The 14,099-nt window shown below is 36.9% G+C and overlaps 1 protein-coding gene and 1 long non-coding RNA gene across 6 annotated transcripts in view; one reads left to right on the top strand and one right to left on the bottom strand.

Moving 5' to 3' along the window:
- The window catches only part of LOC143207084 (uncharacterized), a 34,645-nt gene that overhangs the window by 475 nt on the left and 20,071 nt on the right, over positions 1-14,099 (top strand). The window lies entirely within an intron of this gene.
- LOC143207095 (uncharacterized) lies at positions 909-9,983 on the bottom strand. 4 transcript variants are annotated; one of them, XR_013008610.1, is made up of 4 exons: positions 9,844-9,983; positions 6,854-7,055; positions 3,071-6,503; positions 909-2,716 (listed from the first exon to the last, which is right to left on the bottom strand). It is a non-coding gene; the product is annotated as an uncharacterized LOC143207095 (long non-coding RNA). The 4 variants fall into 4 exon arrangements; XR_013008612.1 differs by having other exon boundaries at positions 3,071-3,323; XR_013008611.1 differs by having other exon boundaries at positions 3,071-7,586.

Raw genomic sequence — 14,099 nt, 5'->3', positions numbered from 1 at the left:
TGAATTCCACGGGACTCAATCTCTATCTCGCTCGCCCCCGCACTCAGCTATTCGACACCCGTTTTGGTCTCGAATTTTTCTCTTTGTCTGATTCTTTTTTTCACGGAGAGGGGACTTGAGGCTCCATTGGTGGTGTCGGTCGATTAGTCGGGACGGGGAGATTTCGTGGGAGCGCGTAGGAGAGTCAACGATCGGCCGGTTAATTGCGGCCGTTAATTACTTTCACTGAACGGACGCGGAGGAACCACGCATAGAGGAATCGAAAGCTGCTGGACTTGCTCTGGGATCGGTTCGCGATCCGCTCGGCAAATAATCCCTGCGTGTCTGGCTATTATACGGAACACGACACGCAGGGAGGTCCCTGGTGTTTCGCAGCTTCTACATTTCGGCCGCAAAACGACGAAACCGCGCGGATAAACGACCCGGCTCCGACTCCGGGTCCCGCCCCCTGTCGAAAACCGGTCCTGCTCGCGGCTCCCAGCCGATTTTGCCTGGCGAACACGCGAACGCCATCTTGGATCCGCCGGGGATGACGTCATTGGTACAAGGCACGCTCGCCTGTAGATACTGTGCACTCGCCTGTTCGCCTTGCACGATTCTAGCGGCAGCTAGAGATGGAAACAGAGGCTGCGCGTCCAATAGCGACGCTTCTCGGAACGGGCATCGATATTCCGCCTCTGACTTTCTTGAACTATGCTCGAGCATTCAAGGGCTTGCCGTGGGCCAGTGTTGAGCGTTAATCGAGTACTATATTATTTGAATACAGAAGCTGGCCAAATAATTATTCTACTCAAACTCATGCGGTGGAAACTCAAGCGACGCGACGGAATAGAGTAGATGTCTCTTTGTTGTAATGATATCGTATCAGTTTTTAATAAGAATATATATACAGGGTGTTCCAACGAAAGTATTGCCAGATCTTTTCTCAGAATCAAATAAAGGGTTAATGGGGGTCAATATTTTAGTATGTATTCAATTTTTTTGGGGGGTAACTTTTTTGGAGGGGGTAGGGGCCCCCCAACATTTTTGAAATGGGAAGTAGTATTGATTTTTTGTTATTGTGATATTTTTCTCTAATAATTTTAATGTATTGACAATAATATATATATATGTTCATACTCTGAAAGTCTTCTAATCTTTTCACTGTTTTATAGTGAACACTGTTGGCATAGATTTGGCGTGGAGTTGCGTCTGCAAACCGAGCCTAATGCGGAAACAATTGGGTCGGAATTTGTCGACAAGTTTTGTGGCAAAGTCATAGTTTTCATAGCAAATCAAAAGCAAATTGCTTGCTGGGATGTTGCTCGATTAGGTCGGGCGGAATCGAAAAGAAAAACGATTCATTTCACTACTCTTCGCAACCTGTCTGTAATTACGGTAATAGTCCCCACTGTTGCGATTGGATGCGAGTATTTAAGAATGCGGTTTTGAACTCTGCGTGCAAGATTGTTGTACGTGAAAGTTGCGTTGTTCCCCGGAGCTCATTACCCGATGCTTAGTCTTCTTATCGTAGTTCGAAATAACATTCTCAGTGAGAATGCTAGATGTTGTTATTCCTGAATGGAGAGTAACAGTATTTTTGCTTAAGGAAAACAGTATAAGCTACATTGCTAAATATATGTTGCAAGAATTTCTTCAAGGTCTACGCTCACATTAACATTTTCCTTTTATAACTTATTTTAATGGATGAATGACATCATTTTTCTAAAGAGTCCGACTCTACGTGCAATGCATTTTTGTTTAGAATGTTTCACTCTGAAAAACTTGTAAATCTTTCTTTTAATGTTAAGGGAGTTCAATCTTGGTCTATCTCGCAACAAAAGAGTACGCAAGGCACAATGTGGAATGTCACTCTTAAGAGATGCCTACGCAAGATATAATAATGTCTTTGCGAAATGTCGCTATTAAATGATGGCATATATGAAAATTATTCATCATTCTTCATAATGCGTAGTACACAAATACGGTGGCAGACAAAGAAAAGTTTCAGATGTAATTTTTACAAACTGAAATGTGATAATGAATATTTTATACATATCCTCATTTTACAAAAGAATGAAACCAGGAAAAGCTACAAAAATGGATAGAGAACTAATAGTTTACTTAAAACAATGACACGAGTGGAAAACTGGGTGGGAAAAAGTAAGTTCAGTTAAAATGTCCTAAACTCCCTATCTAATGGATATAAACGATCCTAGCCTTTTCAGGCATGAACGATTCAAAATCGTTTTGAATCATGCCTATTTGCCGCCAATGGGAACGCAAACGGGAACGTAACGCGCGAAAAATGGGGACAAGCATACATACTTCGCATGCAGGTGTTCATTAACAACTTGTAAATGAAGCCGCAACTTCTGAGACTTCATCTTTATTTTATTTTATCGAGACGAATTAGTTTATATGTTTTCTTGGTTTTGTATGCAAATGCTTTGTACATCGGATTGTACGAAATCTTGACTTCGATGGTCAACAAAGAAAATCCAGTAAGCCACTGAATTTTTAGGGACGAAAAGTAATCAATCTTGTATAATACAAAGATACAGTGAATAAAAGTGAGTCATTGAAAATTTCGTGATCAATCCATCTCGATATGTTCTTTGTGCTACGAAAAACACTTTCTACAAATTTGCAGATATTTATTTAAGTTTGATCTTCACCGTCGGAGTTCAAGGTCATTTGAAAGGCATGTCACAGTACATTTTCAATGAGCTATGCGCTGCAACGCGAAAGTATATATAGTTATTAAAAACAAACATCGATGAACTTGAAAACTGCGAGATAAAACAACATTAAAGAAAACAACTCCTGCGGGATACTGACCACTTGATACCATTCAAATTATACATAAAAAAGTGTTTACATTGTCAAATTTAAAGAAGATATATATTATCGAATTATGTTCCACCCGCATACACATAGTAAGAGACAGTTCGACCCGCACATTTTCAATGATATTTAGATGATGAGTGAGTGGGCGCAAGTCGTAAACTTTCACATTTTTCGTAGTTTTTAGTCGTTCCACTGATTTTGCGGTATGTATCTCGTCGTTATTACGCAGAACATTGCTTACCGTGCGTAAATCCTTTCCTGTATCTAAGCGTTCATCTATTCATTTTCATACACTTCGCAGTGTTCACTCGACTTTAGAAAAAATGTATGTCGTTTCTATCATGGCGTCCACTTGCACCGAGCCTTTCTCACTTCGTAAGTCATGGAAATACATAGTAATTCCAGTCGTCGGGCTATTCAAATGAATTTTTTCGTCGCCACTGGATGCCACAGTTCTTCGCTTCTTTTTCTGATCGATGCGGCCTCGGACGAAACTGTAAACGTGTTTCTCTACATTTCGCAATTGACTGCAGTCGTTCTTTTAATATTCTTCGGTTAATTCAGTCGCTGCTACAGAGTCATGTAGAAATGGTTTAAATTTTTATGTGACGGTATACCTCCGCGTCGCAATAGTAGTGGTTCACACCGACATACCCGAGCCCAGATCAGATTACTACAGTGGAGGGGATATTTTTTTGCATTCATCGTGTACGACCTTTTTGCGACTATAGAGGATTTGCTGTATCTCGTAAACTGAAGCCGACTGCCAAAAACTTTACAGGGAAATATTGTTCAGAATATGTCAGACCACATATGTCAAGGTCATTGAACTCGGAGGGTAGATAACAGAGTTGGGCAAAAATGTAATCAACGATTGACGAATAAAAAAAAATTTCTAAATAAATTAAATACTTATTGATCGTTAACTTGGGAATAACGGTTGAATTTCTACTTTAGTCGTTAATTGCGATTGACGATTACATTCCTCTCAATTGTAATCGTCAATCGGATAATTGATCAATAATTAACTGCTGAAATTTCGAAATGAAATACGGAATCAAAACTATATGAATACTGCAAAAAAACGTAAATTGAGTTTAGGTGTATTGTCATTTGGTCTATAATACGAACTCTGTTTACGTGCTTTTTTTTCAATGATTTCTTTCTTTAATCAACGATTGACGATTAACTTCATCAATCGATTGAATCAATCGTCGATTTTTTAATGATTACCTTTTTTAATCGTACACATTAATCAATCAATCTTGATTAAAATTTTACAACGTATGTCAAGGTCATTGAAATCGGAGGGTAGATGGCGCATCGACCCCATAGATTTACAAGTCAAGCTTTTTGCGAATATCTCGTAAACTAAAAACCACCTTCAAAAACTTGAAAAGGAAATGTTGTTAAGAACGATGAGCTTGACAACATATCTAAAGCGCATTAAAATCGGAGAGGAGGTAGCACATCAACAAGTTTACCAAGTTTGGTCAGCCCACATCTTGAATCCTACTCCATAATGACTCCATAATTTAGAACCCTTATTACAGGTATGTACATACTTATTTATCTATGACGGTCGTACGTGAGCACCATAAGTTTCTCCAATTTATATTCTATAATTGAAGGAGTCATCGCGAATACATTATCATAATTATATGTAACCACTGTTATGTTTACACCTAGCGCGTTATCTGTCGAAACAGCAATCGCGGAGTTCAATAACAACTGAAAATGATTCATAGCGTTCTTCAATTTTTAAAATATACACAACTTCGTCCATTTCAATTTAAATTGTTGTAATAATGCTGTGTGTTTATGCATTTTTCTTTTAATGCGTCGCTATGGTTCATTAATATTTTCCAATTATAAATAAAAACCACAACATGTCCATTTCTGCCTCCTAAAAACATTAGTCACTTTTCACTAATTATTAGTAACGTAGTAAGTAAATAAGGCAAAGATATAAAATGCCAATAATATAATTGGGAAGCGACCAAAGATTTGAAAAATAATTATCTGATTTGGCTTATGCGAATATACCACAATAAACATGAATTTCCGAATCTAGGCAAAAATTCATATATTCGCATAAGCCAAATCACATTATTATTTTTAGCATAGAGAACGATTAAAGTAGCATTATACATATGTGAAAGTAGGGATGTTGTTACAAGGTTTTGGCAAACTTTGCACGGGTTGCAAAAAACTTCCAGTTTGTTCGGAACCTTTCAGTTTGGAAATTCTAACAATAAGAAACGCGAAATCTTGCTGTGTTATGGAGCTCATTGAACTTAGCTGGGCGATTAAATGAGAATTTAGATCTTGAAACTGGATAGTACCCGCCGAATGGAGGAGGAAAGTATTAATAAACACGTGCTGCTAAATAAGTACTTTCAAAGTTGCAAACAATTCCTTTTTCCGTTAGGAACGAGAGATAACACTTTCTACATGTGAGACTTTCTAAAAAGATTGTCTACATGTCTTCTCACCGTTTTTACAAAAGTTTGGCACCTTCTTATCGGAGGAGCATGCATACCTGAAAAATCGTTGGTCGCTTTCCAATGATTTTATCGGCATTCTACCTTACTTCACTTGCGTTTATAATTAGTGAAAAGTGACTGATGTTTTCAGGAGACAGAAAAGAGAATTGAACTATAACGACTTCAAACAAAATGAAAGGAGCCAGTTAATTTGGGAGACGTGTTCAACAAAAGTGCTGTGAAAATAAATGGAGTTGCATATATGAAAAATTTTGGGGTTGATATTCGGCATACAAACTTATCATTTGATTCCGGATGTTATGCATTTACGGCAAAAATGAGCAGATGCAATTGAAAACAGTGAAAATATTCGAAGACTTTAAGTGAAATATATTTTATATTTAGCTCTTGTGTCTTGCAATTGATGAACAAACTTTTTATTTTGCCTGTACAAGATCATAATAATCCCTGTACAAGATCATAATAATCCGTTCAAAATACAAAACTAATTAACCAATTCTAAAAACCGACCACTCATGTATAGACCAGTAGTTGCTAATGGCCTCTGTGAGGTTGGTACAATTTAAAAAATAAATAAAAAAATTTTTTTAAGAAAAATCCATTTGAAAAGTTCAAGCAAAGAAGAATGGAACGTTATCGAGTATTGTGAAATCTTCTCACTGTGTCGTTCCTATTGATTGCTATGCGTGCTGCAGAGAAGTATGTAGTCAGTTTCCGTTCAGCCGCGTAATAGCAAACTAAATCGTATAATATTCGTCGTACAGTTTTTGCCTACATTTCCGGCCTCGTGTCTGGCACAGCTAAGATAACGAGTCCCATTCTTTTTTTTTTATGAACGACAGCCTGTTATCATACGTCTCGGAGAAAGGTTCTGCTAACATCGCGACAGTATTAGCTCGCTGCGTGTGAAATGCCATTCTTATGCAATTTATCGTCCGCAGTGTGACGTTATAAGTTGATGACATTCAATTGTCCACCTGAGTATCGGCGGTACGATGTGCAATTTGTTTCATGCTGAATACAATACAATTTTGTAAATAATCAGTGCGGTCAATAAAAAAAACTGTACAATTCAATGCAGAACAATCTTATCATCAAACGACACAGAGAATTGAAAATTACCAGTTTCTGTTTCTTTGTAACTATGTAGCCGCCATTTTGAAAAATCTGAAAAAACTGTATGTTAACAACCATAACGAAATGCTAAAACTGTAAAAATATGAACCGTATTAGTATATCTCAGTAACATCTAGAAGAAATCCATTCATCAATTAAAAGTCGGTTTGGAAGCTAAAAATTTTGAAAAAACCCTTAGATTTTTTTCAGAATTTTTAATTAAAGAGAAGATCATTTTCTATCCATTTTGTTGTAGTTTTTTTGTCTTCATTCATCTGTAAGATGATGATATTTAAGAAATATTCTCATTGCTGCTTTTAAATAAAATCTCAGTTTGCAAAAACCGTGATATTGAAAATGTAAGTATTACATCTAAAATTTTCTTTTGTACGCAACTGTACCTCTATCGCCTAGGATTCTTTGCATCTGCTGCAGCCGTTCGTTACGGTGCGTAGAATTACCGTTTCATTGCCGTTTCGGTATCGCAATTATTCTGACAGGTAGTCGTTTTGAAAAGCCGCGTTTCGATATTTCCTGAAACGAGCAGCGGGCACTCACCTAAGAGCACTAGGTTCTTTCTACCGTGGGCTTCGTTTGATCCACCTGTATATCCGACAGTTAGAGAAAATAAAGAAACAGATAGGGAAATGCTGAATGTTTTCATTATTATACAGGGGGAGGGAATAACTTTGTCCGCCTTGAATATCTCCGTTGCTCGGAATAACATGAAAAGAAGTATACATACACTAGAACCTCGATTAACCGGCTTGTTCGGGAGATAAACAGCCCGTATAAATTAAGGTCCGATGGACACCCTTGAGACCCGAGGGAAATAATTAAAATGTACATTAAATTCTAAAATAAATTCTTTATTTTTGAAAATTTATTTCCCTTCATAATATAATCACATTTAAACGCATATTTGTTTATAATCGGGATCCGGTTAATCGAGGTCCTACTGTGTATACAAAAGTTGCATGAAGTAAGGAGAGAAATATTGTGATGTGAACATTTTTATATAAGTGTATTAATTTCTTTTAATGGAGTGATCAACCTTTTGTATCGTAAGTTGATAGAGTATCAAATTCTGCGTAAGAACGTATTGACGTTCATATGTCCCAGATCTGCAGGTACCTAAATCAAACGAGATATCAATGACATAATTTTCGAGGACCCACTAGCCTCGAATAGTAATAATAATTTCGCTCCAAAAGAATTCTGGCAAAAAGCAAAGTTTAGTGTACAATTAGGAACAAAATCACACACACGTTAAATCAGAATACCTTTTTTAGGAATGGATCAAAGGACTTCAATTTCTCTGAAGGCTAGAGGAAATAGTTTAGTAAATGGCGTCCAACAAATATGTTGCAAAAAATGTATTTGGTCGGAATTGTGAAAAAGAATAGTAAAAATCGATTTTTATAACTTTCTTAGCTGGGCCAATAAAGAAAATTTAAAAGATGTATTTGGTCAGCTCGTATAAATTATACACGTTCTGCAAATTTCATTGAAATTGGTTAATCGGTTTACGAGTTATAAACGATCAAAAGTGGTAAAAATTGCAATTTTTCAAGATTTTCGGCCTTTTTACCACTTTTGATCGTTTATAACACGTAAACCAATTAACCAATTTCAATGAAATTTTCGGAGCGTATATAATTTATACGAGTTGACCAAACGTATCTTGTAAATTTTCGTTATTGGCCCAGCTAAAAAAGACGTAAAAATCAATTTTTACTATTGTTTTTCACAATTCCAAGACCAAATGCATTTTTTGCAACATATTTTTTAGACGTCATTTATTAAACTATGTAATTCATCTAGCCATACAGAGAAATTGAAGTCGTTTGGTCCATTCATAAAAAGTTATTCTGATTTACAGTGTGTGTGATCAGTTTTGCTTCTAACTGTATAGGTACCTACAATAGAGCTCTGCATTAAGCGCGGGCTGGTGTGCAATATGTTAAAACAATCCATGAACGATAACGTAGAAAAGTGAAATCGCAATTTGTTCAAAAACATAAGCAAAAGATTTTTAAAAATAGTCGGAAATGTGTGTTAATGCGCACAACACTGTAGAAAGCGACGGATCCTAACTGTACATGTGTATGTAAACTGTTCAGTTCAGGTGCGCGGCTGCTAATGGCTGCATTGCCGATGCTACCATTCCGAATAAATAAATAAATAATAAAAGTTTGAAAAGTTCTGCGCGACTGCACGCAACAGGGCGTGACAGGCTTGAACTTAACGGTCCCAGGCCTCGGAACTCCGTGGCCGACGGTTTCACGCGGTCTCTTCCGTGAGGTCACGCAAAATTCGGAAACGCAAACGTAAACGCAAACGTTCCTCTTTTGATCACGAGCGTTCTCTTCGCGTGGCAAAAGCCCATAACATAGCCAGCGTCCGTTGCGAACATGCTCGAAACACGCGAACCAAAACCATGACCGACAAATGGTACGTGTTTTGAGCAAGAGGTACCGTTCGCGAGGAACATTGGGAACATTGCCCAAAGCGATCTGCGGATTCCGCGGTTTGCACGATTGCGTTATTCCCTTCATACAAATAAGAATAGTAGCCAACCGGTTCTCGATTGTGTAGGGTAGAGTGGGGCTGAAAGTACGGCGAAGATCTGGATTGAACATCTTTGTTTATGGCCGATTAAAATTTCCCATATACCAGACTAGGGCAACAATCAACTAATTTTAAAAATGACCAATACTAGCAAAATAGCCATTAGCCAAAACTTTTTGATTACTTAGTCATTTTTAAATATTAATTGATTATTGCCCTACTCTGCCATATACTGTGGGTAGTGTGGTTGATACTGATACAAACCATAGCAATGTTAATTATTTCGGAGCGTTCGTTTGAACAGTGGCCCAAAAAAGTGTTCGTACGCCTTTTAAAACAGAATAACTTTTTTATAATTGTACCAAACGCGACCTGATGTTTTGTAAGCAATTAGAAGCATTGGTCTACTAAACAAAAATTGTAATTTACAAGGTTACATGCAAAAATTAAATGGCATTTTTTAAAACTTTTTTATTTGGGCCCTGAATGGAAATTTAAAGTATATGTTTCGTAGATCTATGTTATAGTTATACACATACTGAAAATTTCATCACAAAACATATATGTATTTTAAATTTTCACTAAGAGCCCAAATAAAAATGTTTTAAAAAATGCCTTTCTTATTTTTGCATGTAACCTTGTAAATTATAATTTTTGCATAATTTTCCTTTTGCACATTATTTAGTAAACCAATGTTTCTAATTGCTTGCAAAACATCAGGTCGGTTGGTACAATTATAAAAAAGTTATTTGTGGTCCACTGTATATCGTATTTATATATAAATATATTATAAAATATAATATATACTTATCGAACAGACCTTCAAATTGGTTGTATGGGTTATCTCTCTCTAAAAGGTCGATTCTTTTCTATAAGTGTCGCCTCTTGTTGTATCCATACCCTTTGGTTAAAGGAAACAGTTTAGCAGGCGAAATGCTTGCAAACATGCTGAGCAGTGTCTACGAACTTGAATCGATTGAATAATCTTCTCAATATATAACAGACACGTTTTAAATATGGTACAATGCGAAATATTCAACATCTTGGGAGAAGAGAAAGTAGACTCGTATCACTTTCAAATAACGCTCATATGATCCTTCCGTGAGTATAACAGTGTTGAATCAGGAAAGACATTTTACATTCACGGATGTAAGTTACCATTCCAATATCGAAATTTCAATAATTTCGTATATCTTGTTAAACTATTGACAAGTTGCATTTGATTAAAATTATAAACTGCGTTTTATATCCTCTATTTCACTTAATAAATCAGTTTATAAAACAGGAGAAGTTTTGTCGATAAAAAAAGTGAAAGGTGCTACGAAAATAACTACGGATGACAGCTCCAAGGTCATTGAAATCGATAAATAGATCTATATTTCCCAGAATTTATAAGATTATTCAAGTTTTCTAGTGATTTTTCTTAGTAAGACAAATATTTTTATATATTGCAAATTTTAACGACGACTTTTTAAAGTGAACTAGTACGCGTGTATTTTTAATTGTACAACTAATCAATTACAGTATTTCCGGTTGGTAACTGGTGATCCAGAACGCGAACAGCATGCCACACACAACAGTATCGGTATGTCACTTGCGTGATACTCTAGTAAAGGTAGCTACCATGTGCGCAAAATGTTAGTTATATCTTTTTCAAGAAGTGATCGCTTACTTTAGAAATTGTTCATAATAAAGTGTTATAACCAGACTGCGGATTGTATGCATTTATGACAAAAATGAGTAGGTGTAATTTGAAACAACAAAAAGATTCAAAGAGTTTAACAGTGTCGTTACACTATTTTGACCATACCAAAATTATTAATGAGCAAAATACAATTTTACTTAGCTCCCGTAGATTGCAATTGATGTATACAAATTTTATTTTGCAGTAGTACAAAATACATAATACACATGTTAAAAGTACTGAAATTATATTTCTGGAAATAAGTAAACAAAAACCACGTTTCTGCAACTATCTCTCTGGCGTGACCGCACGAATCGATATTATCGATCGATGCGCATAATGTTTAACCAAAATACATGTACTTAGTGTTAACCTTTGAACAGTGTTTCTTCTTGTTTACGGACCCACATTGGCAAATAGTTGAAAATGTGTGTTCCATATATGAACACTTCATCTGCCGAAAGTAGATCTATAAAATCAAAAAGAAGATCTAAAAATCTACTTTCACGCAAATAATTCCAAACGAAATGATTGTATTACGTTATTCAGGATGTGGGTTTCCGATTGAAGTTTCTGTTGAAAGATCTATAAAAGCTTGTCAGCAATGGGTTATAGACATCCAAAAATTATGGAATAATCGCCGGTAAATTAATGTGTTAACAATCTGTAGCCTACGTGACGCTGATAGCGAACTTGTTCAGTGAAGTGCAGAGTAAAAATGATGAGAATTCGAAAAATTGTTTTCTCAGTGAAATACAGCGGCTATCTTGTTGAAAATCGAAACTTGTTAAACAGTTTGCCGAGCGTTGCTCGTGCAAGGGCATCAGCGCATGCACAGGCCGCGTTTCGCGTGTGCGTGCCCAGTGAAAGTCGAGTCTTTTGCGCAACGAGACAACGTTGTCTCCTTCGGATACTGGTTCGACTTTAAAGGCTCGAAGCCTGTCTCCTAGACTTTCAAGCAGGCCGGGTGTTAACGTCACTCTTGTTACGCTCGCCACGTTCCTTTTTCCATCGGGCCGATATTTTCTCGAGCTCTATCTCCTCTCTTATCTTTACCTTGCGATTTCAATACTTAACCCTTGCGATTCCATTATCACATTCGACCATATGCTAGATTTTCTCGTAGAAGGTCGTTCCCGGTCTTTTTTCATGAACAGAAGATTATTCCAAATTAGACTGCGGATTCCACGCAGTTACGGCCAATATGGACGAGTGAGAAACGAAACTGTAAACACATTAGAAGCATTTGAGAATACTCTGTTACATTATTTTCGACTCACTGAAATTATTTAAGAAACACATTTTTGTCAAATTTTTATTTTGTTACATATGTTAGGAAAAGCGAAATCCTCCGTCGGAAACCATTTGTTTCATATGAAAATTCTTACACTACTTTTTGTCTGATCTAATGCCTTAGACTGGTCATAACTGGAGTGCGGAGTTTTGTGCACAATAAAAATTGTCTGCACTCTAGACATACAAGCTCCATAGATATTTATTTATTTTCTTAATTATCTAAATCAGCTGCAAAAGAGTTTCAATATTATATTCCAAAGTTGACCTTTATAGGTATTTTCAAGGTCACATAGGTATTTTCAGTGTTGAATAGATAACTTAAAACATTTCTTCATATCATTAATATTTTTCCAGATATTTGCTCAGGGAATGCAAAATGAGACACAAAAATATAACAGATTTGGAAATTTCTGTTTTTTCAAAACTATGGTAGACGGAGAAAAAAGAACTCTGGATTCGAATTGGACGCATTAGAATCAGCGAGAATCAGCTATCAGTTAATATCGACACGCGAAATAGAAGGACACTGTCATTAAACGAAGTATAAACACTCTTTTGTGACGGAATACAATTCCTTTTCATTGTCAATTGCATGGCTCAAATTGGTCGCCAATCATCAACGTCCAAATATTAAATATTAGTCATAATAGTAATTTGTTTCTTGCTGTAAATAAATGACTCTAGTTTCTTCAACCCCTAAGCGTACATACAAAGACGTCTCGTATGCCATTTTACACATTGGAGTAAAATGTTTAATACAGTAAATCCTCTATAGACGCAACAATTTCTATACGATAGATGCGACCAAGAATTACCCCCCACCCCCCATTAGTAATCTGATCTCGACTCGGTATATCGCAGTATCGGATAATCGCAGTCGCCGGCATAGTTCAAACGCCCGTGCGTCATCACAATGTAACACCAATATTTAATCTTCTTTATTTTCCATAATTTTTTTATGGAACTTTCACCAACATATTCGTGGCATTTTTCTAATGCAAAATAATACCAAACACGATATAATTTCAACTGTATTTAGTGGTTTAATTGACGATGAACGTTTCGGGCGTAAGGAAGGATAGAGTATAGAAAAGAAAGAGACAGAGAGTTTCTCTTCACACGCGCTGTCCTTCTCTACGTTCGGCTCGGCCTTTGGAGATAAAAAATAGCTACCCTATACGATAGATGCGACCAAATCCCCCGAGGCTGTCGCGTCTATAGAAGATTTACTGTACTAACAGCAATTTTATCAGCAATGTGTCTATTAAATAATGAATGGCATCTTTGGTCTTTTGGAATAAATTAAAATAATCCATGAACATCTAAGAAAGACCAAGAATATGAACAGAGAAAGAATGCAATGGAATATGCGTGCAACCTTTGGTGGGTTAAATCAGAGTTGTCAGACAGTCTTGAGTCTCCACTCTGTTTTCCCTTCAACGGCGCTATTCCCCACAGTTTTCCCGCGGGCTGGTCACGTGACGCGTTTCATCTCTGTTTGGTTCTGACAGAGAGAGGGTAATTTGTTCTCTCTCTCCTTAATTCGTGTTTCCACCCCTTATCTGGCGACTCTGGGTTAATTTAGCGTTATACATTTTGCACGAAAGTTTAACGAAACAGAGGCTAGCCCAGTTAACGGGTTGTCGTTCTAGCGGTGTAGAATCCACTTGAAACTTTTTCAATAGGACTATCAAACAGGTCCTTGTATTGTTTACCACGGCAGTTTATTCGATGAAGTCCGATGATTAGAATCGTGATATCCATCGGCGGTATTCGTACCAAGGCCGAGATGCATCGACCTCCTCCGGCACCAAGGAGGAACAATCGTGTGGGAGCCTATTCGCAAACGCGACATTCCACAACGAATCGCCAATTACAAACACGTACCCGGCACCTACACGAATTATACTTGTACGATTGACGAGTTAGGCTGATTCGGCTGGCGAGGAACGTGATTGACAAGACAATCGACGGCTTTCTTCGAAACCGTTTAGTCTACCACTGTAATGGCTACATTATTTCTATCGCACCACCGCACAGTGGTCTATTTGGCCTGAAAAACTAGAAAAAAGTCGATTTCTAAATTTTTTCGTATG

Source organism: Lasioglossum baleicum, chromosome 3 (assembly GCF_051020765.1).
Source record: "Lasioglossum baleicum chromosome 3, iyLasBale1, whole genome shotgun sequence".
In the NCBI taxonomy this organism is placed as follows: Eukaryota; Metazoa; Arthropoda; class Insecta; order Hymenoptera; family Halictidae; genus Lasioglossum; species Lasioglossum baleicum.
This window is presented reverse-complemented; position numbering and strand designations above follow the sequence as displayed.